This window comes from Erithacus rubecula (genome assembly GCF_903797595.1).
Source record: "Erithacus rubecula genome assembly, chromosome: 13".
NCBI lineage: Eukaryota > Metazoa > Chordata > Aves > Passeriformes > Muscicapidae > Erithacus > Erithacus rubecula.
Window position 1 is genome coordinate 14351346 of NC_136665.1, and position 22208 is coordinate 14373553.

Here is a 22208-nt window from a genome sequence, read left to right on the forward strand (position 1 = left end):
GAGAAGGTGCCTTTGCTGAGCTCTGGCTGAAATTGAATATGTGTTGCCTCAGACGAGGGTAATGTCTGTTTATAAGGTTCAGATGGAAGAGAGGTAAGCAGCTCTCCAATTTTTGGATAAACAGCTGCAAGGAAAACACAAGAAAAACCAGTTTTGTTTTGCTTTTGACTAATTTGTATTTGCTGAGAGCATGGGGTTTGTTCCTGTTGTTGCAGCTGGAAATTTCAAGGCGGCTGCAAGGTAAAAACTGAAATTGTACAAGCAATTAGCCCATGGTAATGTCTAATCACTACTGGCATCTAAAAAAAATGTGAAACAGCAGGGATGTTTAGCTTTGAAAACCAACTACTGCACAGATGCAAGAACTATGTTTATTGAGGAAGTTTTCCTTGGCATATTGATGTGAATTTTAAAAAATTGGCTCTAAATATGCCAACATAAAGACCACAGAGCTATGGAAAGAAGTGTTATTTTTCATCACATGAACCTTTGAGTGCAATTCTTAGGAACCTCATTCACACAAATCAAATAGTTTCTAAAGGCTAGTATCCACCAGATCACTTAAAACCTATTTATTTTTGGCTGTCCTTAGTATGCCTCAAGTTCATGCTCTTCTTTAAGAACAATGAGTTCCAGTGGGATCCTGCATCCTTTGCACAGGCTCTGTGTGTGAGCAGGGGCCACCCCAGCAGGAGAGGTCACAATCCAGCAATCTGTGCTGGACCCAGCAGCACACAGGAGCCTAAAGGAGGTGTGTGTGCCAACACCTACAGCGAGAAGCTGAAATAAATTAAAAATAACCCTAAGAGTCATGTCTGGAGTTAGGGTTCAGCTTGCTGGGAGGCTCCCAGCCAGGGGGCTGGGGACTGTCTTGCCTGATGAGCTGGGTAGAAAAAAGCACCCATTTCCTTTCACACATTTGGTGCTTCATCACTGATGTGCCATCTCCTGTTGAGCACTGGGGTTGGTGCCAACCTCAGCCATGAAAGAATTCTCCCTGATGCATGAGCACGGTCCTGCTATTATTGCTTGCAAAATTATGGTATGTAGCTCTCTCCAGAAGTGCATCACAGAGATTTGTTCTGGGATCCAGAGGTGCAGCAGTTGACTCCACATATCTCAAAATTTGCTGCTAGCTTGACTGATGGAAAGCATCAAAAGAAATTGCGATTTTGAAATTGCACACCCAGAAAACCATGCATTAATATTCAGAGGGTACATAACTGTAATGGTTTTGAAAGCAAAACCAATAAGAGACTCCAAATCAGAAGTGCAATTTAATAGGGGAAAAAAAAAAGAAAATTAAAATACATGCAATAGTACAAAGAAAAAAGCACTAACAGAGTCAGAATACAATCTGACACCCTGCTAGTTAGGGTGGTGGTAGCAGTCCAGATGAAGTGGTCTTGTTGAAGCAGTGACCCTATAAGAATGGTCTGGTTCTTATCCTCTGGAAATCAGTGGGTAAGGACTGCCTTGGTGCTCCAAATCTCAGTTTTTATCTAGGTAGGAAATGCTTGGCTCCTCCCCCTGGGTGGAGCATCTCCCAATGGGATGATGTAATTTTATCAGTAATGCAAATGGGACTCAATGGCCCATTAACAGGAGATATCTCCTGGAGGAAGGGTGGGTCGTGGGAAAGATAAAGAACACTGCCCCACCTGGTTTTAACAGATGGCCCATTAGCAGAGGGTGTCTCCACAGAGATAAGGATCACTGCCCTAGCTGGTTTTGGCAGATGGTGATAGAATACATCCCTTTGGGCACATCCTTACATTGTAACCTAAGACAATAACACACAAGCAGAGCACAAGGCACATCTGTGTCCTCATGGTGTTGGCATGTGAACCAGCTTTAGGAAGAGAGGCCTGAGAGTCCTTTCTGCTCCTGATCCAACATGATACCAGCACTGATGTGTGTTACAGAATGTTACTTTCCAAAGCCTGCTAAGTCTATTCTGACCTTTTTTCTTTTTTAAGCTGTTCCTGTATTGATTTAAATCAGTGCAGGCTAATGAAATTGGTGGGGTATAACAACATGTGACTGCACCAACTGCCAGACCTGTATTTTCAGATGAAGCAAGAAAGAATGGCAAAAAACCCAACTAAAATTGTGTTGGGAAATAGAGGAAGAACTAAATACACCATAAAGTAGTGCAATAATTAATATAGTGTAATAATAATTAATAGGAAACTCTACTGCCTGCTTAACGTTTACCCTGAGCAGTGTCAGTAGGGGAGCACAGAATTGCTTGTCTAGGAGCAGTTAAAAGAGCCAGCTTTGGTCTGAGGGGTAACAAACCTTCCACACCAAGGACAAACTCACACTGAGAGCAGGAAGCAATCAGTACAGCTCAGCCAAAGATTACTGCTTTCCTCTCCCTCCCCAGGAGTCACCATGCTGGTGCTCAGAGGGTTCTGGACTCGCTGTGGAATACCTCAGACGGGATGAGAGGATGGCATCTCTGCAGCCCATGCTGCCTCCCAGCAGTCTGCTCAGCCAACAGAGGCTGAACTGTGGCTGTTTTTAAGGAGCTTCATGCAGCCAGATCATGCTCCTAAAGCTCCACCCCACACAGGTGAGCTGTGAGTTTCTCCCCTGCAGTAATTTATACTCTTTGGGCAGGTGAGACTTCTCAGTAATTGGGTTCAGCTTGGATGGGAATCTGTAGGGAGCAGCCTAGTCCCAGCTGGTTTCTCCTAGAGAATGAACAAGGCCCTGTCTCAGTGTCACTCTATGATCCTGGGGAGGAGGTGTTTCCAGATGTGCCTTTGGAGCCCTCCCAGCTCCCCTGGGCCAAGAGATGCACAGGGGCAAGAGCTGCTCCAACCTTCTGTGCCCCAGGGGAGAAGTGTTGGTCACACTCACACTTCCCAGCCTCTGCAGCAGATGCAGGTGGATATTGGTTTGTACATCCACTCATGCACCCAGTGCACATCCCAGGGGAGAAGTAAGATCTGTGCAAAATATTCCCAGGTAGGAACTTGCCAGGGGCTGGGACATCATCTGTTCCCAGAGCAAGCAAGTGGTCAAGTGAGTGGATGGGTGAGATCCATCCAGTCACTAGTAGTCTGGGTTAAAAAAATAAGAAGAGCCTGGGTTGTCACAGATTGCTTCCTCATAGTCAAAATGGGTCATTTCTTGAGCTTATTGCAAAATTTAATTAAAATAGTTTTAAACTTTTTTTTTTTCTTCATTTTACAGCTCCCATTTCTGCCTTCTGGGATTTTATTGGCTCAGCTCTCTTTTTTTTTATTATTTTCATTACATATTTCTATCCTTCTCCATCAACTAGCACATTTTTTTTTACGACACAATAAAGCTGAAAGTGGGCTTTGACCCATGTATGTCATGCCTTTGTTAGCAAAATAAAACTGGAAAAGCATCTTTCAAAGAGATTGTATAAAGGGCTACTATGTATATAGTACTAACTTCCTTTAATCCACAGCAGAGCACTTTTTAAAAGCCAAGAAAAGAAGATGCAGACTTCAGTACTTTCAGCATAATTCCCCAGCATCACAAAAATCACAGAAGAAAACACCAGCCCTTGCACACACCAGCCTGAAAACACAGGAAGGCGAATCTGACGGTTCGACAGATCCGATGGGGTTTTGCTGAGCAAGTCAAACGTGCAGGTTCAAGGTTGGCTGAGCATCAGTATTATGTTCCAGTCTAGCTCTGCTGTCATGTATTTAATCTCCAGTAATTAAACTTCTAAATGAATTCGTTTCACGAGAGCCTCGGTGCATGGAGTGAATCGGCGAGTAAATTTCCGTAACCTCGGAACCACCTCTGGATCAGGGTGGAGCTCTGCCTGTGCAGCCAAAGGAGCAGATAGAGATGTAACTGTCAGAACAAGGGCAAAACTGAAAAAAAGAATACAAAGAACTCCCTTGGCTCCGGGTTTTCAAGTTCTTTCCTCTTACTAAAAAAATATTTTTAGAACACATACTCACATATTGTTTTGCTGCAGCCCCTGGTTAAAAAAAGTAAAAAAATCTAAGGAAGGTGATTAGAAACTTCTGATTAGAGGTAAAACAAATCACTGATAAAATCTGGGTACAAAGTGAGAATTCACAGCATGATAGGCATGGAACTCTTGGCATATGGATTGTTTTCTTTGGTGAGATGAAATGAGTTATTCCATGGTCAAACCCAATGCTGACAGGTAAGGGCAGGGACTGTGTGTCATGCACCTCCAGAAAAGAGGGGCCTTGCATGGCTCGGTCTTTTGAAGAGTCAGAGCTGTAGACAGGCTGTGGAGCAGAAAGGGCAATTCTTACACCAGTGGTGCAGAATGACAAACCCAAAATTTTCCCCTCAAATTTCCAGGAAATCAGCATCATGTGACAAGCAAGGCCACATAGTGCTAATGCCTTATGCTTCAATTTTTATCCATTCCATATGTTCTTTTCTTGAAGCCTAGAAACTCAGTTATCATTTATCAGCGTTTTCATATTTCATTTCTGGACACTGCTACCCATGAATTATCCATCCTTTTCATCTTGCTGAAGAGTTGAACTCTTTGAACTGTGCTCTGCAGCTCTGGTTCAGTTTTACCATTCATTCATCAGCGTGAAGTTAAACAATTACTAAACAACTTGGGTAGCTGGCAAGCACTGAGGAAGCAGGATCCATTTCTGCCCAGAGGGGAAGAAAGACTCCATAAAATAGCGTGGCCTTTGTCTTGCATCCCATAGGTGATGCCATTGATGTGAAGGTTCTATCACATTGTGTGCCAAGCCACTTGAGCTGGTTTCAGGTTGCAGCTCCCCCCGGGCTGTTTCCACTCAGTGTATAAGATATCCAGATCTGCTGTCTGCCCACTCCCACCCTGGACAGTGCTGACTCAGCTTGGCAAGCTGAAGCAGAGAGTGGAGCTGCACTCCCTGCCTCGTTATTGCCATTTCATCAATGATCACTCCTCTTAACGCTGGGGAGCACATGGCAAAACAATGAGCAAGTGGCATGTTTTCCTGAGGTGAGCAGACAGCACTGAAGTGACTATAAAGCACAGCACACAGCCACAGGGTCAATACACTGTGCACATCTGCAGCAGGGCTTTAATTCATGGCCACAGAGCTGCTGATCACCTCACTGCAAGGAAAAGGACTCTGAGATGCAGTTCTGGTTCCCACACATCAGGAACATCAGGGCTGTGGGGTCTGATCTGGGTCATGAGCTACTGTTTTGTTTTTAGATTTATCTCAACATTTCCCACTAGGAAACAGGGTACAAACAACAGTGATCTTAGCTTTGCTTTGTAGATCTTTATGTTCTCCCCCAACCCCGTTTATTTTACATTGTTATTTTACACTATAATTCATATTTCTGGCTTTTTTTGTGCTGTGCTGACACAAAATATCAAGGAGGTTTTTTTTTTTTTTTTTTTTTTTTTTTTTTTTTTTTTTTGTGTTTTTTGTTTGTTTTTTTGTTTTTAAGAGATGCCTGGTGGAAAGATATAGCAAACTACAGCATTAAGGGTTATGGCCGAACTCAGTGATCTTAGAGGTTTGTTCCAACCTTAATGACTCTATGATTCTATTCTGTGACTACTGCTGGATGATTGGACTGAGCCAGAACAGCAGAAATGGAGTGTGAAAAGGGGCCAGTCTGCCAACAGCCCTCCACAGGCATGGCTGAGGAGGCAGGGCTCAGAAAGCAGGATTTGAGATCTGGCCTGAGGATGCTGTCCAGACCTTGTCCTTCTGAGGAGATGGGAACAGGGTCTGCTGGGAAGAGTTTAGGATTTTGTTGATTTAACCCTCTCAAGCTGTTTAAAAATAACATTTCCTGTGCTTAAAACATATCTCTGCTATTCCTGTGTCCCATGGTTTTTTATCACTCTTTTTTTCTTTTTATTTTTTATTTTTTTCCCCCTGGTTAATGAGCTCTCACAAAATGCCTGGAGGCATGTAACTACTCTAGCATGAAGTTTTGGGTTTAAGGAACAGGACCTTGGGGCCCTTCTGCCCAGGAAAAATGCCAAATTCAGGATTTTACCTTAAAGGGCACCCAGAGATGATAACAGCATCACTTACCAGACTGGGTTTCTCCAGCAAAAGCTGCTGGAGAAGCTGGGCAATGCTGGAAAAACTCAGCTTGTCAGATGGGAAACTGCTCTTGGGATATTCATGTCAAACACATCACACAGAGTAGGGCAACAGATTCTGCAAAGATTTTATTATAGCACACTGAGTCTGGAAATTTAAAAGGTCATAAAGAAAATGCCTTAATTTTTCAGGCCATTACTAAAGGACTTAATCAAAATTCTGTGTAAAGAGCCTGAAAGCACCAAGAAATCCATCACCTGAACTCTTTGAGCTGGGCCTATTAATCATCAAAATCAAAACAGTCTTTTTAATTTAAAAAAATAACACATGCAAGTACTCATCTCAGTGCAAGAGTCTCAGGTTCAAGTCTTTTTTCTGCTCATTACATTGTTTTAGATTTTTTTTTTTTCTCCCTCCTGCTGGAATTGCTTAATTTATATAAAAAGTGAAGCATTCATCAGGACAGAGCTCCTGCCAGTCTGGTCTGGTTGTTGGGAGGTGGGAACTTGGAGTATCTGCTAAAAGTAGGTGTGTCCATTATTCTTTTAGTTATCAGAAATTGCAGCAAAATAGGCTTATTGTCTTTTCTTGCCCCATCTAATATATTTTTATTGTTTATTTTGATTTTAGGAAAGAAACACTAGAGGAAAATTCACCAAATTAAATGTTTGCCAATGTTTTCACAGAAATATTTGCCACTGGAGGTCGGCTCCACATTTCCAAGAGTAATTTAATAACCCAAATGTATTATATCAAAAATCCCTCTGGACTCCTTACAGACTAGAGAGATGTTCATAGGTCATTTTAAGAACATCAACATATACTTTGAAGATAACTCCAGAATCCCCTCTGTGCTATAGATTATTGTTGGACAAATTGTCCCTGAATCTATTTATTTGTATATATTTTTTCTTTGCAGTGTTATGAGAAAGGATTGGCTTATCTAGCTAAAAGTGTCTTGCTGTAGTTACACAACTGCACTGATGTTTGGCAGAGTAGGCAATACTGACTGAGAAAACAATGGAACAGATGAAAAGTTACCTAGGAAAGATTTATTTACTCAGAATAGTTCAGTGCAACTCTGCAGTTTGAAATATCAAAACAGATGCTATAAACGATTTCACTCAATCCCGCTGCCCAGAATGCCTGAAATGATGATCTGTGCATTCCTTGAATGCCTTCTGCATCTTTCAATGTGCACATTTTTCTTTTCTTTTAAATGGAAAAAGGAAATTTCCCCCATGTATTCTCAAAAATTTGACAAACTTTAGACAAAAAGCCATTCAAGTAAAAATGTAGGCTGGATTCATCAACCTTCAGGTTACACTGGCCAGCAGGCAGGCAGGAACACAGAATCCTCCCTGGAAATGCTCAGACCAGGTTGATTTTTGGCCAGTCCAGGTGTTTTTTTGGCCAGTCCAGATGGTTTTTTGGCCAGCCCAGGTGGTTTTTTGGCCAGTCCAGGTTGTTTTTTGTCCAGCCCAGGTTCTCCTGGCTCAGTGAGGCTGATGTTGGCCCTGGAGCAGCACCACTGGCCTGGCACTCAGGGTCCCCCAGTCTGTTTCAGCAGAACCACACTCACAGCCCAGCCAGCACTGGGGACCAGGGGCTCAGGCCAGGCTGGATGTGCAGCATCAACTCATGCCACACAGAATGAATGTGCTGCACATGGAGAAAAGCTGGGCTTTGGGCAGTCAGAGGCACATCCTTCCTTCCAGGCATCTCCTCCTGCCCTGCAGGCACAGTCTGACACAATACAGACAGCAAATTTAAGCAAGCCAATAAATAATATCTTCTAAGCTTTTTGCTTCATGGTGAGGTTTTCAGCAGGCAGTGCTATGCCACAGGTTTCCTGTTCTGGCCAGGCAGAACTTCCCAGCTTGCTGAGCAGCAAAACCTCCAGTTCCATCCTGGGTGCTGCAGTGAAGAGAGCAGGGCAGCTCTGACCGAGTGACCCAGCAGGAGTGTGAGTGAGGAAAACCTTGACCTAACTCCTTTTATTGTTCAGTCAGAGTATCCAGGCAGCTGCTGTCCATCCTTCCTCATACCTACAACATGAGTTAAGAGTCACAGCTCATTCTCTTGCCTGATCCCAGAGCAACACACATGTTTAAGCACATCTAATAAATATTTCTCCTAGCTCAGGGAAGACTAACATTTATTCTTGCTTTAGGAAAAGATTATACCCTCTAAGTGTACCCTTGCATTGCTCTGGCTGTATGCAGCTGGTGTGGGAGGAACAGATCCCCATGCATCTCTCAGGGAGCATCTGAGGTGCTGGATTTTCCTCTGGCTGCTTCCTGATGCAACTGAAGGATTTCTGGGTTCTTGTTTTATTAGTGTTATTCCAGCCAGATTCTGCAGGCATCTCATCCCAAGCCAGCTGCATACAGCCAGAGCAATCCAAGGGTACTCTTAGAGGGTATAACCTTTTCTCAAAGCAAAAATAAATGTTAGTCTTCTAACTGGTGATCTGGGCAGAGCTGTCTTTGCTGCTGGGCTTGAGCTTCTCAGCAAGGCAAGGACAAGGCAAGTTTTTCTGGGGGAAGATTGGAAAGTGTTTGTGTCCCTGGATAGTCTGGGGAAGTGTGTGGGTGTTTCTGCTTGCTCTGAGGGCTCTGTTCCACAGAATGCTTAGGCACATGTGTAACCAGAAGGACGTCCAGAAGGAGTCCTGCAGAGACAGACACTTCCAGCCTCCCAGCTGCAGCAGGATCCAAACAGTTTTCCACGAAATCTCAATTGCTTTTCTTTTGTTCAGCCACAAAAATAGCTTTCATTCTGGCAAGTCACTGCCCATGTGCAGCTGAATTAAACTCACTTTGAAGTACAGCATGTCCTCCCCATCACAACAAAAAATATCCCAAGTGTAGGTGAGAGATCTTGCACTACTGAATATTACCTGGCTATTAATGTGAAAAAAGAATTAACTCAATGCCCAAAAGTTGTGAGAAAGTTTGTGCAAAAGCAACATCAGTTATAGGCACTGTCTCATACCACAGCTAATTTACAGCAATTTCACTCTGCATTCCTTGGCCAGCACTGCTCATTGAATAATTAATTGGCCAGATGACACACAATCAGACTCAGAAGCCTTGAATGTGAATGAATATCAGTTTCCCAATTCTGAAAGGAATTTAATAATGAAAACTTCCACCTACTATCCAGTTTACCATATTCTGGAGAAAGCTGAAAAGCTGTGATATCCATGAGATCATCTTTGTGGTACTTTTTCCAGAATAGAAGGGAACCTGAGCTATTGCCTCATAGGGGAACAGGATTTGGGATGAAACCCCCCACCACTTCTCATCTTCACAAAATGAGGCTTTCTGACTGGGATTCCTATGTCATTAAAACAGACACATCATTAAACCAGACACTTCATTAAATTTGGAAACACATTTAGAACAGAGCGTGGGATAACTTTTAGAACTATAAAGAAAACAATGACAATTGTAGCAAAAGAAACATTTCCCACCTAACATTATTCAGTATGCATAGAATATCTAGTATTTAATATGCATTCTACACAGTGCCTTGTGCTGTATAAAGACACTGTGTTTCTCAGCATATAAACATTTAATTGCAATGATGTCTCACATTTCAGCTGCAAAGCTAGACACATATGTTTTCTGAATGTGTCAAATAAGCAAGACACCAACTAGCCTTGGTGTATTGAGAAGAATGTGTTTAAACCACATGCCAAAGTAAACAGGAAAACTAAACTATTAGTTGGGGTGTGTTTTTGTTTGTTGTGGGGTTTTGTTGGTAATTTCTAAGCATCCAAATATTTTATTGGAGTCCTAATACAGATTAAAATGAATATATATGAAAAAACATTGATTCATCTACAGAATGAATTGACACACCCGCCTGAAAAGACACTTGAAATTTTGAAGAGTGTCAAAGTGCCACTTTGCTCACATGTATTTTCCTTCTCCTGTTTATGAATCCAGAATGTTCCTAAATAATTGACAGATATAGTTAGACTAAGTTTTAAAGTGAAACTGCAGCAGAGACCCTGTTTTGTACAGAAAACCAGTAGTCAGGATAAAATATGGAGGAATTCCTCACCCAAGGCAATAATCCCCATCTGCAAAATTGTTGAACAAGAAAAACTGAAAATTTCCTTGATAAATTTGCATTTCATGAGTAAAGGACCATTCATTTTATTCACTCAGCTGTATCATGTCTGATCATATCTTCTGGGACTTCTTTAAAGTACCTACAGAATTAAAGTCCAAACCATGGATTGTAGTCAGTGTGAGGGAGATGGTGAGAAAAGCATCACCCCCAAGCAGCAGCCCAGGCTTGTGCCAGATGAGTGTCTGCATCACCATGGCTTGATGTAAACAGAGCAGAAATTTCCTGTCTTGGATCAGGGGATGGGGGATTTGACATGTAAATAAGGAGAGGATGAAAGGGTAAAGCCCCTGAGTACACACAACAACAGGCCCCTGAGTAATAAGCCCAAGTTAGAAATTCCATTGGAGACTCACTCTTGCAGGGAATTGCTTCCAAAAGCCATTTGTCCTGAGTACACCCTGGGACTGCCCTGTGAAGGAGAAATACCTTGTCTTCCAGCCATTGCAAGGAATGAACAGGCTGGGATTTAACTCAGGCAGGTGCTGGCTGGTGCTGAGTCTGTGCTCACCTACCAGCTGTGTCTGCTCTCAGGGCAGCTGCTCTGCTCAAACACAGCAGGGTGATGCTGCAGCTTGTGCTGCAGCAAAACTGATGGGAGGCTTCCCTGCCTGCCCACCATCCATCCCTGGAAGATCAGTCTGCTTTCCAAGATGAATTGGCCCAGTTGGTGCCTGTTAAGCTACTGCCTCAGACACAGAGGGAGGGTAATCCTGGCAAGGGATCTTAACATGGTTTGGGTAAGGCTGTTATGATGGGCACCATCCAGAGCACCTGGCAGGAGATAACATCCAGATTTTGGCTGAAAGATGGACTCACAGAGAGGGCCCAAGGGAGAGAAGGGAGGTCAGGACCTCTCCACCAGCATTCCAGTACAAGGAGGCAGAAGTGCAGGACAATCTCTTTAAATTAGGATGTTAGCTGGACTGGGATAGATAGGGGTTGTTTCTGCAGAGAAAACCAACATCCACTGCTCTGAATGTGCAATACCATGAGGATCCCCATGGCTGGGATTGTCTGAAGCCTGCTCTTAGGCTTCTTGCTGTCAGATTCCACTTGAAAACTGTGTTTCTTTCTCACTTTGTGGAAGCAGCATCTGTCTGCTGGGAGGAGAGGGATATGCATAATTAAGTGCAAATAGTGTTCTCATGATGCAATGCAGACTCATCTAATACTTCCCAGGTACCCCATCTCAAACAACTTGGCAGGGATTTACCAGTTGTGAGGCTGGGATTTGAGAACAGCAGTAAACTTGTGTGGTCCTGCAGAAGAGCTCCTGACACACAGTGCTCTGATCCTGCCCTTGGGAACAGCTGTGCAAGTCCACGCTTATGGCTGGGCTGGTATTTTGAAGGGAAGCTTGGTTTAGTTTATGTGCTTTTCCTCCTTTTCCCTTAAAACCTTCGCTTTAAACCCAAGATCTCTACACTGAGCACAGGGGGACAGTGCTGTCAAGCCACTGCAAGTGGCTGCTTTGTGTAATGTTAAAGAAACTCAGCATAGAAGACTAAAAACCCCCATAAGTAATCCCTATGGAAAGTGTGGGGGAGTGCAGTAAATTATGTCAAAATGCAGAAGGGCCATTGAAGAGCAGCTGACTGGTTTGCTGGTTATAGTTGTGCTGGAATGAAGAGAGAATGAACTGTCACCAGGGCTATGAGACTAGGGATGTGGCTCCTGAGGATGCAAAGAGATCAAGAACAGGCAATTGTGTGATTTCCATCTCTCCCAGCCCTGACATTTCCCCTCTGCCACAAGCACATTGGGTAGGATAAGCTCACTTTTTTAGCAAATGCTCAGTTGATGAATGTCAGCTGTTTATCACAAAATGTTGCCTTTTAGCTGGACCCCAAAGCGTTTTTGACTTTAGCAAAGGGAATTGAGATACATATTTATTTACTTATTTATTTATATGAGTAAAAGTACAAGCTAGAACCTTCCTTCATGATTGCTCACCCCAGACTAAGTTCTTGCACTCTTCTCTAGTGGAATCAGCCTAAACATAATGCTCTCATCCCAAGATAATGTTGGTCTGCAGCTTTGGATCTGTTCTCACTGCTCCAGGGCTATTTATACCTTCATACCTTGAGGGTTTACTAATTAGCAACCTTCTTCCACACCCTTTGTTATCACTAAAGTAATCTCAGTGGAAGGGACTGCTTTCTCATGGTATCTCTGAGGGAGTGGAGAACAGCTGGAATCAGTCAAAGTGTGAGAGTTGAGCAGTGCTCCAAGAGCAGTGATTGAAGGATGGCAATAGTGCTGCTTGTGCAAGTGAAGCACCCTGGCTGTGTCAGGGTGGCTGTGCCTGATAGGAGATGAAAGATATTCACTCTCAGCTCAGTCCAAATCAGAGCCACAGTCTGCTATACCTCTCAATCATTTTTTCTTCCCCCTTTGCCCACCTTCCCATTTGCCTTGTCTTGTTCAGCATGTGGGGTCTTGCATAGGCAGAAGATCCTCAGCACAATAGGGGGAAAGCAATGACAAAACCTGAATGTGAGAGTTTCATGAGGAGTCTGGGAAAGCAGCTGAGAGCTTGGTACAGCCTGCATGGAATTACTCAGCGATTCCCACACTTCACAAACCCTCTGATGCACAGTTTCTCACACAGGACAGCTGGGATAAAGTGCTTGAAAGATGGATTTTACTGAAAGTAAAAGTATTGCTGAAGTATCTTTTCAGGTAGTTTCTAATTACATGGTGGGTGTTTATTTAAAACATAATTGCTTGCATCTTTTTTCCACATTGCTTGCTTCACAGCTCCACAACACAAGCTACTTTAAAGGCCTGTCATTAACTTTGCAAGTTAATTATAATTATCATTCTGCAAAGTTCAAAATTGGAGGTGGAAAACCTTTTTTCCCCTGTTAAAAAATGCACTTCAGACCAGAGTGACCCTGATGTGATCCAATGGCAGCTCCTACTCAAAAGATGAACCCTCACAGGAAAACTGGCTGTTTCCAAGACCCCTTTGATACCTGCCATTAATTGCCTGTTCTCACAGCAGCCTCCTGCCCTTTGCTCCTTTGTGTTCCTGTTCCAGCTCTTCCTTTTGTTGCTGGTCTTGCTCCCCTTCAGCACCATTTTAGAGAGGTAATGAAACCCTTGTGCTGATAGAAATTGCCAGATACAAATGGCTGTGAGAGCCTATTTGTGTCTATAACATGAAGCAAGGGAAAAGGCTTTCCTGGGTTCTGGTTTCCACCTGCAGCATAAATCCATCAGTGAGTGTGTTACAACCACAGGGAAGAAAGCAGAAAGGTGCCAGCAGACACTCAGGGACATCCACCAGCACCCCATCTCTTAATTCTCCAGAAGTGTGGAAGATGGAGGCTTTCACCCCAAACTGGATGAGCTGTTGTTTCATTTGTTGTGGGGATGGTGTCAGGTCAGGAGCATTAAACACCTGGGTCCATGTCTGAGCTCCTCCCTGGCTGAGGGGGCACCAGGGCACCTCAGAGCACTGTCCTGGGCCAAGTGCTGTTCCTGCTCCCCTCACCTGGCTGCACTGCCAGCATCACTGGGACATCACCCTGCTGGGTGTCCCCTCCTTCAAGCAGCTATTAATTAAATAATAACATCCATTATAATAACACCAGACCAGGCAAGATGGGGCTTGGACCTATTTGGTTTAGTGGAAGGTGTCCTACCCATACTGGGGATGTGGAACAAGATGATCTTAATGTTCCTTCCAATACAAGTTGTTCTATGATCCTCTTTCAGCCTCTCAGGGAGACACATTTATCAATGAATATAGAACAAACTTTCCTTTTCCAAGCTTGATGCATGTAGCATTTACCAAACTCTGTCTCAGGATAATAGCAATTTCCTTCACCAGACACCAGTTTTCAAAGGGAAAGCTGGCACAGGTGGCTTCTCAGAACAAAGGAAAAGACATAAGTATATTTTTTTTCTTTTTCCCTTTGAATGTTTTGCATGCAAGGCTGTGTTAAGTATAAAGCAGATGACAAGCTAAGAAGATTGTTTTGGCTGATGCAGGAGTCCATCTCTCTTCTGGTGGAAAGAGATGACAGCAACATGTGCAAGACAGCCTGGCTGAACTGCAGCCTTAATGTGAGATGTTCACATCTCAGTAGACTTTGAGATAAATGGCCTTTATCTTGTCTTCCATATGGTTTTGCTTTCCATGTAATAAGTGAATCATAACACTGGCTGAAAGAGAGCAGCTATTAGACTGCACTAAGCTGGGGAAGGAGGGAAGAGGAGAGAAAAATTTGGAGGGCAGAGAGAAACCCTCCATGGAGGATCCTGATGGAGGATGACAAGATGAGAATGGTGCAGCAGTAATGAGCAGCTCAGGAGGCTGAAGAGAGCCTGCCCAGCAGGGGGGTGAAAGGCAGTTCATCTGGATGAGAAAGCATCATCTCCTTGGCATTGCTCACTCCCTCAGCTGGGTTTGGACCAAACCACTCACTGGCCACTTTGCTTCAGGCCAAGCATGTGTTTGAACACACAGGTGGTTCAGAGTCTTGGAGGGAAGGTTACCTGTCACAACTGACATCAGCAGGAGTTCTGCTGAGGATGTCACTGGGACTGTGCACTCTGTGATGCTCCAGAGAAGAGGCAGCAGCAACATGGGAACAGGCTCTAATTCAGCATTATGACATTATGATTACATTACTAACTCTCTCAGAGTGAGTTAGGAGCTGCAAACACAGTCCTTCATCCCAGCAATATTTTATACCTTAACATATTAGTTGTCAAGGTTAAAGAGATATGAAATATATACTGAAAGCCAAAGCAAATGCACTCAATGAGATGGCAGGACCATGCTTCAATAAGTCTTTGGTTTTATAAGCCAATTTAGCCCAGGTCTATTAAGAGCTCTTCCTGGTGAAAGAGTGAGGGTATTTTCTCTGCTACAATCATATCAGCCTGTACTCTGGGTTAATGGAGATAAGTACTACTGCCAGATTTTGTTCTTTCCCTGCATGTAATCTAATGCCAGATGGTTCTGAATGGGTATTAAATTCCTCATGTGCATGACCTCCCCAAGGTTTTTATCATTAGAACCTTAAAATAATTCAAGGAAAGCTTTCCCTAAGCCTGACCATAAACCTCCTAATGAGGAGCTGGAGTAACAAAGAAAATCCTTTTTTTAATTCCCATTTGGTGGTTTGTTTTTTCCCCTCCATTATGACAAACAAGCAATAATTCTGAGATGCCTTTAACTGTTTTAGTAGAAAACACATAAAAAATGAGTGTTCAGGTGAATAGTTCAGGTTCCCAACAGGGTTCAGAGATGTAGAAACTGAGCAACCATCTTCAGCCTCTAAAGCACAGGCCAGCAATATCACCATCCCTCAGGGCACATAAAAGTTACTGTGTAAAACTGACTGTTTTATTCACAGTGCAACATAACACCTTGTGTCAGAATAAACAGATCCAGTGTCAAATGGGAAGTTCAAATGGGACCTTACCTCACAGAAGAACTTACATGAACACTGTCTTCACTAACTGGAGTTGGGCAAGTGCAGCTGAATTTCCAGGGATTTTCCTAGGAGTTTTCTGTCCTTCATTTGCACAGCATGGAGGATACATTTTAATGATTTTACTTTTGGTTTTTAACTTGCTGTTTACTGCATTGCACCAAGCCTCACTTGCTGCCTGTTGCTTGAGCATGTAAGAGAAAATCGTTCATATTCTCATGGGTTTCCTGTACTTCTCATTAGTGGATCATCCAAAACCAACAAAGTTAATCCTGCAGCTAAATCATATGTTGTGAGAACAGGGAGGAATGAGAAACAGTAAAAATAAAATTAAGAAGTTTCAGAAATTTTGGGGTGTCCAGACTGTCCAAAAACCTTTACAAGGGCCTTTACACTGTACATGTAAGACTCAGCTCCCATTAATATCTATTTCAACTGGGAATATGCAACATCTGCAAAAGACCCAATCCCTGGCCAAAATCACAGAAGCAATCATCCTGAAAGAGTTTAGTTTGGATAACTGAGGAAACTGAACCCAGTTCATGGGGAGGGCACTCAAATGCATGAGACCTTAATCATGGCACCATCTGAAATCCCACACTCACCTCCCATCACCTAGGAAGACAAATCTGAAAGATAACATGCTACTTCCAAGATCTGGCACTAGAGCAGAGCCACTCAGCATGGCAGGAGACCATTTATCTAGAAATAAATAAACAAAATATAAATAAAACCTGCCTCAACACCCAGAAGTACCCTGTCGTGTCACCAAGGATGGCATCACTGTGCAGCACATGATTTCCCCAAACTCTCACCCACCTCTCAAGCCACACAGACAGTGCATGTGCAGGCTCCTGCTGTACATTCTGCCAGAGATGCAGGTGGCCTCTGGAATGGGACAGGCAGGGACCCTTTGCCAGAGCTCAGAGCTGAGCCAGGAGCGCTGAGCTCTGAACAGACACTGGAGAAAACAACATCCTGATAGGTAACAGCAGCTCATGAAAAATTTGAATGTGAGTCTGCCCCTTCTTACCTGCAGCCCCAGATGTCCTGCCCTCATTGCCACCTCAGCTCTTAGGTAAGTTTGTCCTCTTCACCCTAATTCCATTCATGTTTTATATTCACTGTTTAGATCCTTGTAGATACCCACACCCAGTCTCCAACCATCTCTCCTGCTTAATTCTCATTGTATTTATCTTCATACTTTCTTTATTATTATTTATTATTTTATTAATTATTTCTTTGTTGTAAGCAGCTCATTAGCTTCCAGCATCTCCCTGACTCCCACATTCTAACCAAAGCCCCTTTTACCTGGTTCAGGTTCCTGTCCCCCCACCATTCCTCACAAGCCTTGTGTCTTCCTTGGGCAGCTCCACTGAGGCCAGCTTGATGCCACCCCATCCCAAACTATCATCTGGCCTGGAAGAGGTGTTTGTCTGGACAAGGGAATAGTTAATGTGGTGAAACACTGGCAAAGACTTAGGGCCAAAGCCCTGTCTGAATTCAGAAGGCATCAGAGCTGGGAATGGAGTACAACCCATCACCCCTTGGTATAATTTTCCTCCCTGGCACCCTGGCCATGCCCCAGCAGCACCATAATGGGCTGTGGAGGAGCAGCAAGGAAAAACCAAAACTGGGTATGGAAAGAACTAATGAAGCTGTGCAGAGCCCTTCAATTCATCCTGCAGGCAGTGAAACCCTGCCCAAGTGCAGTGTTTTATAGCTGCACACAAGCTATTTGTTATCCCAGGCCAGAAAGAAAAAAAAGAGTTGTTGGTTTCTGTCCATTCCTCGGATGCCATGATTTAAAAGAACAAAGGAGCAATGCTGCCACCAGGCCTCACCAGAGAGGGACAGGCCACTTGTCCTGGGGAAACCCAGCACTGGGCTGGGGTATGGGACACAGCTGCAGCACCTGGGGTGTTCCCTCTCTGGGGATGAGAATATTCCTGGCACATCACCCTGGCACCTCCAGCAGGATGGAGGGAGAAGGGAGGCACAGGGTGAGCAGGCTTTGCTCTGCAGCACTTTTGAGACAAAGCAATTTACTAAAAAAGGAACTTGGAGCACTTCAGTCCAGCATCGAGTCTGTGCCAGCTCTGCCTGCAGTCCCTGGTGACCAGGAGGAGGAGGAGGAGGAGGCAGTGGGAGGAGAAGGGCCACAGACACTCTGCTCTGCCAGCAGTGAGCCCCAGGGTCTCAGCCAGCCCAGGAAGGGTGGGGAGAAGCAAATGGGGTTTGGTTTGCTCACCAAGGAGCAGCAGGACACTGGTGGGGGATTTTTGCCCCTGTTTTCCCCTTCCACTCCTGCTGCCCAGTGGCACTTGCTTGTTCCTCAGGGCATGAACCCACTGCTGCTGGGTGTCTGTGTCTCACCCACCCCTGGGCACCACACCAGCAGGGCTCCCTGCCCCAGGGGTGCTGCTGTGGGGAGCAGCACTCTCAAAAACACAGTTCTGGCTACGTGGTTAATATCAACTTATTATAGCATTTCCCTTTATAGCTGTGCTGCAGACAGCGTTCTCAAATTGCTGTAAAGCATTCTTGCTTTTTCTTTCCTTTCCATTCCTCAGTGCAACTTGACAAGTTCTGTGGTTCTTTTCTTAATATGTGGGTTTATTTTATGTCACCGAGCACTGGCAAGGACAGAGAGGCTTTTAAGTCACAGTAATCTGAATTTTAGAAATAACAAGCTACAAAGATCTGTGATTAAATGTGGAGCACGCAAGAGCAGCAAAAACAAGTACTCTGTGTTCTTTAAAAGATCATCTGGGTAACAGTGACACAACCTAAGTGCCCAGTTGTAGTCCAATTTAATCAGCAAATATGCCTCTGGAGCAGAACCATCTAGCTTAGGAAAAGAAACAGAAGTACAGTCACCACCAGTAGGAGAAATTAATGCATTCCACCCAGACAAAGATTAATTATTATGAATCACTCAAAAAACACATTTGCCCCAAGTGGGAGTACATGGTCTTCTATTCATCAACTTGTTTTCAAATAATCATTAAGCATCTAAAGACAGGAGACAATTTTGTTCTCACAAAGTAAGCACTACAAAATGAGGACCACCTTTTTTAGTTTGCAGCATTTTGATCAAATGTAGTTGCCCAAAAGTAGGACAGGCAGAATATCTGCTAGAAGAAATGTGCATAGGTGCAGAGGACTGCTAATTCCAGTATTATTTTTTTAATGTAAGAATTTTCCTGTCAGTGTTGATTTTGCTATGTAATTTTTATCATAAATTCATCAAATAAATTTATTTCTATTTGCTACTAATTTTGTCCAGTTTAAGGGCCTCAACTATAACCTCAGTGGCATCTCAAAGGGTCATAAATCAGATTAAAAGCCAAAAGTTACCACAGTTGAATGTTTCAAAGAAAAATGAACATGGTGGTTTCAGGAAGGGCAGGAATAGGCATCTTATTAAGGTCTCCCTTTACATTGGGGTTCTATTAAAAATACTTCATAAGGATGATGGTGGGACAAATATGTCTGAAGCAGACTGGGTTATTAACATCAGGTTTGGCTCCCCTGCATCACTTGCATTTCATTTTCCATTTGTCCCTGGGCAGTCTCTGTGACAGTGCTCTAAGAGACCATTGCTCTGGGTAAGACAATGTGCAGGAACAAGAACACAGTCAAAATAAAATTACTTTGTCATTTACAAGAGGAAAGAAAAAGTGCAAAATTAAAGGACAGCAGGAAGCAACTATGTTACCAACTGGAGAATATTATTTTTTAAAATTAAATTTATGTGTATGGAAAGCTTCTTCTGTGAAATATTCCCCAAATCATCACTCTATATTCATGCTTTAGCATTCCTGGTGGGACTGGAATGAGAAACTTGTTTCCTTTTACTTTGCAGGGCCAGGGTGAGGGGCAAAGCAAATATCAGATGATCCTGGTGGGTCCCTTCCAGCTCAGTATATTCCATGATTTCTGTGATAATTTAATCAGCAGAACCCCAGATGCTGAGGCTGACTTCACAGCCAGCTTTATCTGGGAGAATGAGAGATGGCTTTCCAGGTAAAGCATTTTTGCTTTCTAATAGTCCTTTTCCCCAGTGTTAGAGACACAGTTTAGGCTCAGGCCTCACCCAGCCCAAGCAGTGCTGATGGGCAGGGCTTCCACTGACACTTTTTCCATTACAAAATAATGTTCTACCCTAACATTCTTTGTTTGACACCAATAAATCAAGGCAGCTCTTTTAATCATACCAGAGACTGAACTAGGCCAGTTTTTTAAAAGTTAAAAAATTTGGTGACTTTTAAAAAAACTTATTTTTTTTCTTTTTTAGTGGCACAGTCCAGCACTTCCTGTTCCTGGCAGCAGCTCAGAAGTTCTGAGACATGCATCTTTTTGTGTCAGATCTGACCCAAATGAAATGAAGAAACCTTGGAAATCTCACAGGAGATGGATTTTTGTGAGTTTTCCAATTTAAAGAGGTGGAGATAAACCAAGATAAGTGTCTGAAAAAAGATCTGCAGCATATGGAAGGTTCATCTATAACTAGATATGTCTGCCTTTATTTTTATGGCCTTACACTTTTCTAGAGATATGCCTACAGGCACTTGATTAACACTGGAGTAGTTATGTAAATGAATGAATGGGACAATAGATGTAGTAGAAGAAAGCCTTCATTCTTAACTCTGACAAATGCTTGCTTTCCAAAGGAGAGATTGTTTTAATTGGCCAGCTAGTTCCTTAGAATGGGTTACAAAGGACAGGGAGAGGACCTTCAAAAGCCAAGCAATTCTGAGGCTTTTCCCAAGCAGCAGCAATGATAAAAGAAAAATGTCGTGCTTGTTTCTGTTACTATTAATTTAAAATGCTAATAATTTAAAAATGCTGCACTTTGTCATCAATCTCAATTTGCCATAATGAGCCTTGCAGGAAGTTCAAAAGTTGCAGTGGGACAAAAATGGGCTTAAGGGATGTTGGGCAATTCAGAAACATGATTCCAACTGCACCAGATAATGTCTGTGTTACCCTAAATAATATTTTACTATTATGCCTGTTCTAAAGTGGAGGCTTTGCATGTTTAAGCACGTATATATTTATAGATACACATTAATATAAGAGAGTCCATGTGTCTACATGAATGTTCATATTAACAAATCTCAAGGGCAAGACTCCTTCAAGAGCTATAAAGGTTTAATCTCTTATCTAGTGCCTTCCATGTTTTACTTGGTTGAAGGCCTGGTATTTACATGTTTAATTATCTAAGATTTCCTCTCTCCCAAGGAACACACTGGTTTGCCATGTTCAGTAAAGTCATGGAACGTAGAATAAATCTTTCTAGTGGAATAACTACATGATACTAAACCCATGTTTTATCTTATCCTCACCATGTACTTCGGTTTCTTTAAGTGGATCTTTGTAGCAACCAAACTTACCATAAATTAGTCATGATGATATTACAGCTGAATTTAATTTCAAAGTCTCTCAGCAAGTTGTTAAGCATTTGTTGTCTAGGTCACTGCTGAGGAAATTTGAAAACTCTGGTATGATTTATGAATATTACTATATTAGTACTTCATAAAAGGCTATGGGGAACACAAGCACATAAACCTTTGTTTAATTTCGTTCCAGTAAAAATTTCATTTCTTATAGGAAAACAAACAAGTAAATCAATGTTGAATGATTCTGTTGTTTTATTACGTAACTTATAATTTGCCTTTAGACATCCAAGCCAAGTAAAATCTGAGACCCTGCTCTTTTTTGTTGAAAAATAATTAGTTAACACTTAGAATTATTCTGCAGAGATTGCTTCCTTGAATGGCATCCATAATGTGATGTAAGAGAAGAAAGTTCAGGAACAAAAGGCTTTTTTCATCCTCTGTAAAATTATCCCTATTATTAGCCAATTTCTCAATGTAAACCTTTTTCTTCTGAAGTTTACTCAACTGTTCAAGGGAAAATTAGTTTCCTACAATTCCTACGACATCAGTGTTCAATTTAAGAGATGCTGTTACCTTGAGATTTGATGTTGTACGAGTTGCATGGACACAGAACTTCTGTTCCCCATCATGCAGCCCATCCTCATCACTGGGGAACCGTCCCATCTGAGTCCCTCTCAGCTCACAGAATGGGAAATGCTGAATAGTGAGAAGACAAGGTTAAAAGAATCAAACCTTTGGCCATTTTTGCCAAATCACAAGCTAATCACAGCTTATATGAATTACCAGCTGAAGATTCAGCTCTCCTTTGAGAAATTTAAGTCTGTGGGACTTGCACATGGAGGAACACAGTGACATTTTGGAGGATCTGGCTGTTGCTGTCTAAAACACCAGGTCTGCTGGGCTTTGCAATACCATGCAATGAAAATGTCCCTCACACTAGTGAATGACTAACCTAAACCAGTATAATTTCAAAGTTATTGTAGGTGTATATATGTTAGATTCTCAGAAGCGTTGCAGACATTTCTCCTTCACTGGGAGGCAGTAAATCCCCAAGCTTAACTCAGTTTTCTCTTGGACATGCTGCTTCACCTTAGGTGTGTCTTTTAATCTTTCTCTGTTTTGCTGTCCATAAAAGTATGATAATATTGGCTCAC

General features: G+C 42.8%; 1 long non-coding RNA gene across 1 annotated transcript; it reads right to left on the minus strand.

Annotated features, from left to right (window-relative positions):
- Window positions 1-8033: 8033 nt before the first annotated feature.
- LOC306807638 lies at window positions 8034-21743 on the minus strand. The gene is made up of 3 exons (XR_013775768.1): window positions 21628-21743; window positions 15654-15927; window positions 8034-10016 (listed from the first exon to the last, which is right to left on the minus strand). It is a non-coding gene; the product is annotated as an uncharacterized lncRNA (long non-coding RNA).
- Between the last annotated feature and the right edge of the window lie 465 nt (window positions 21744-22208).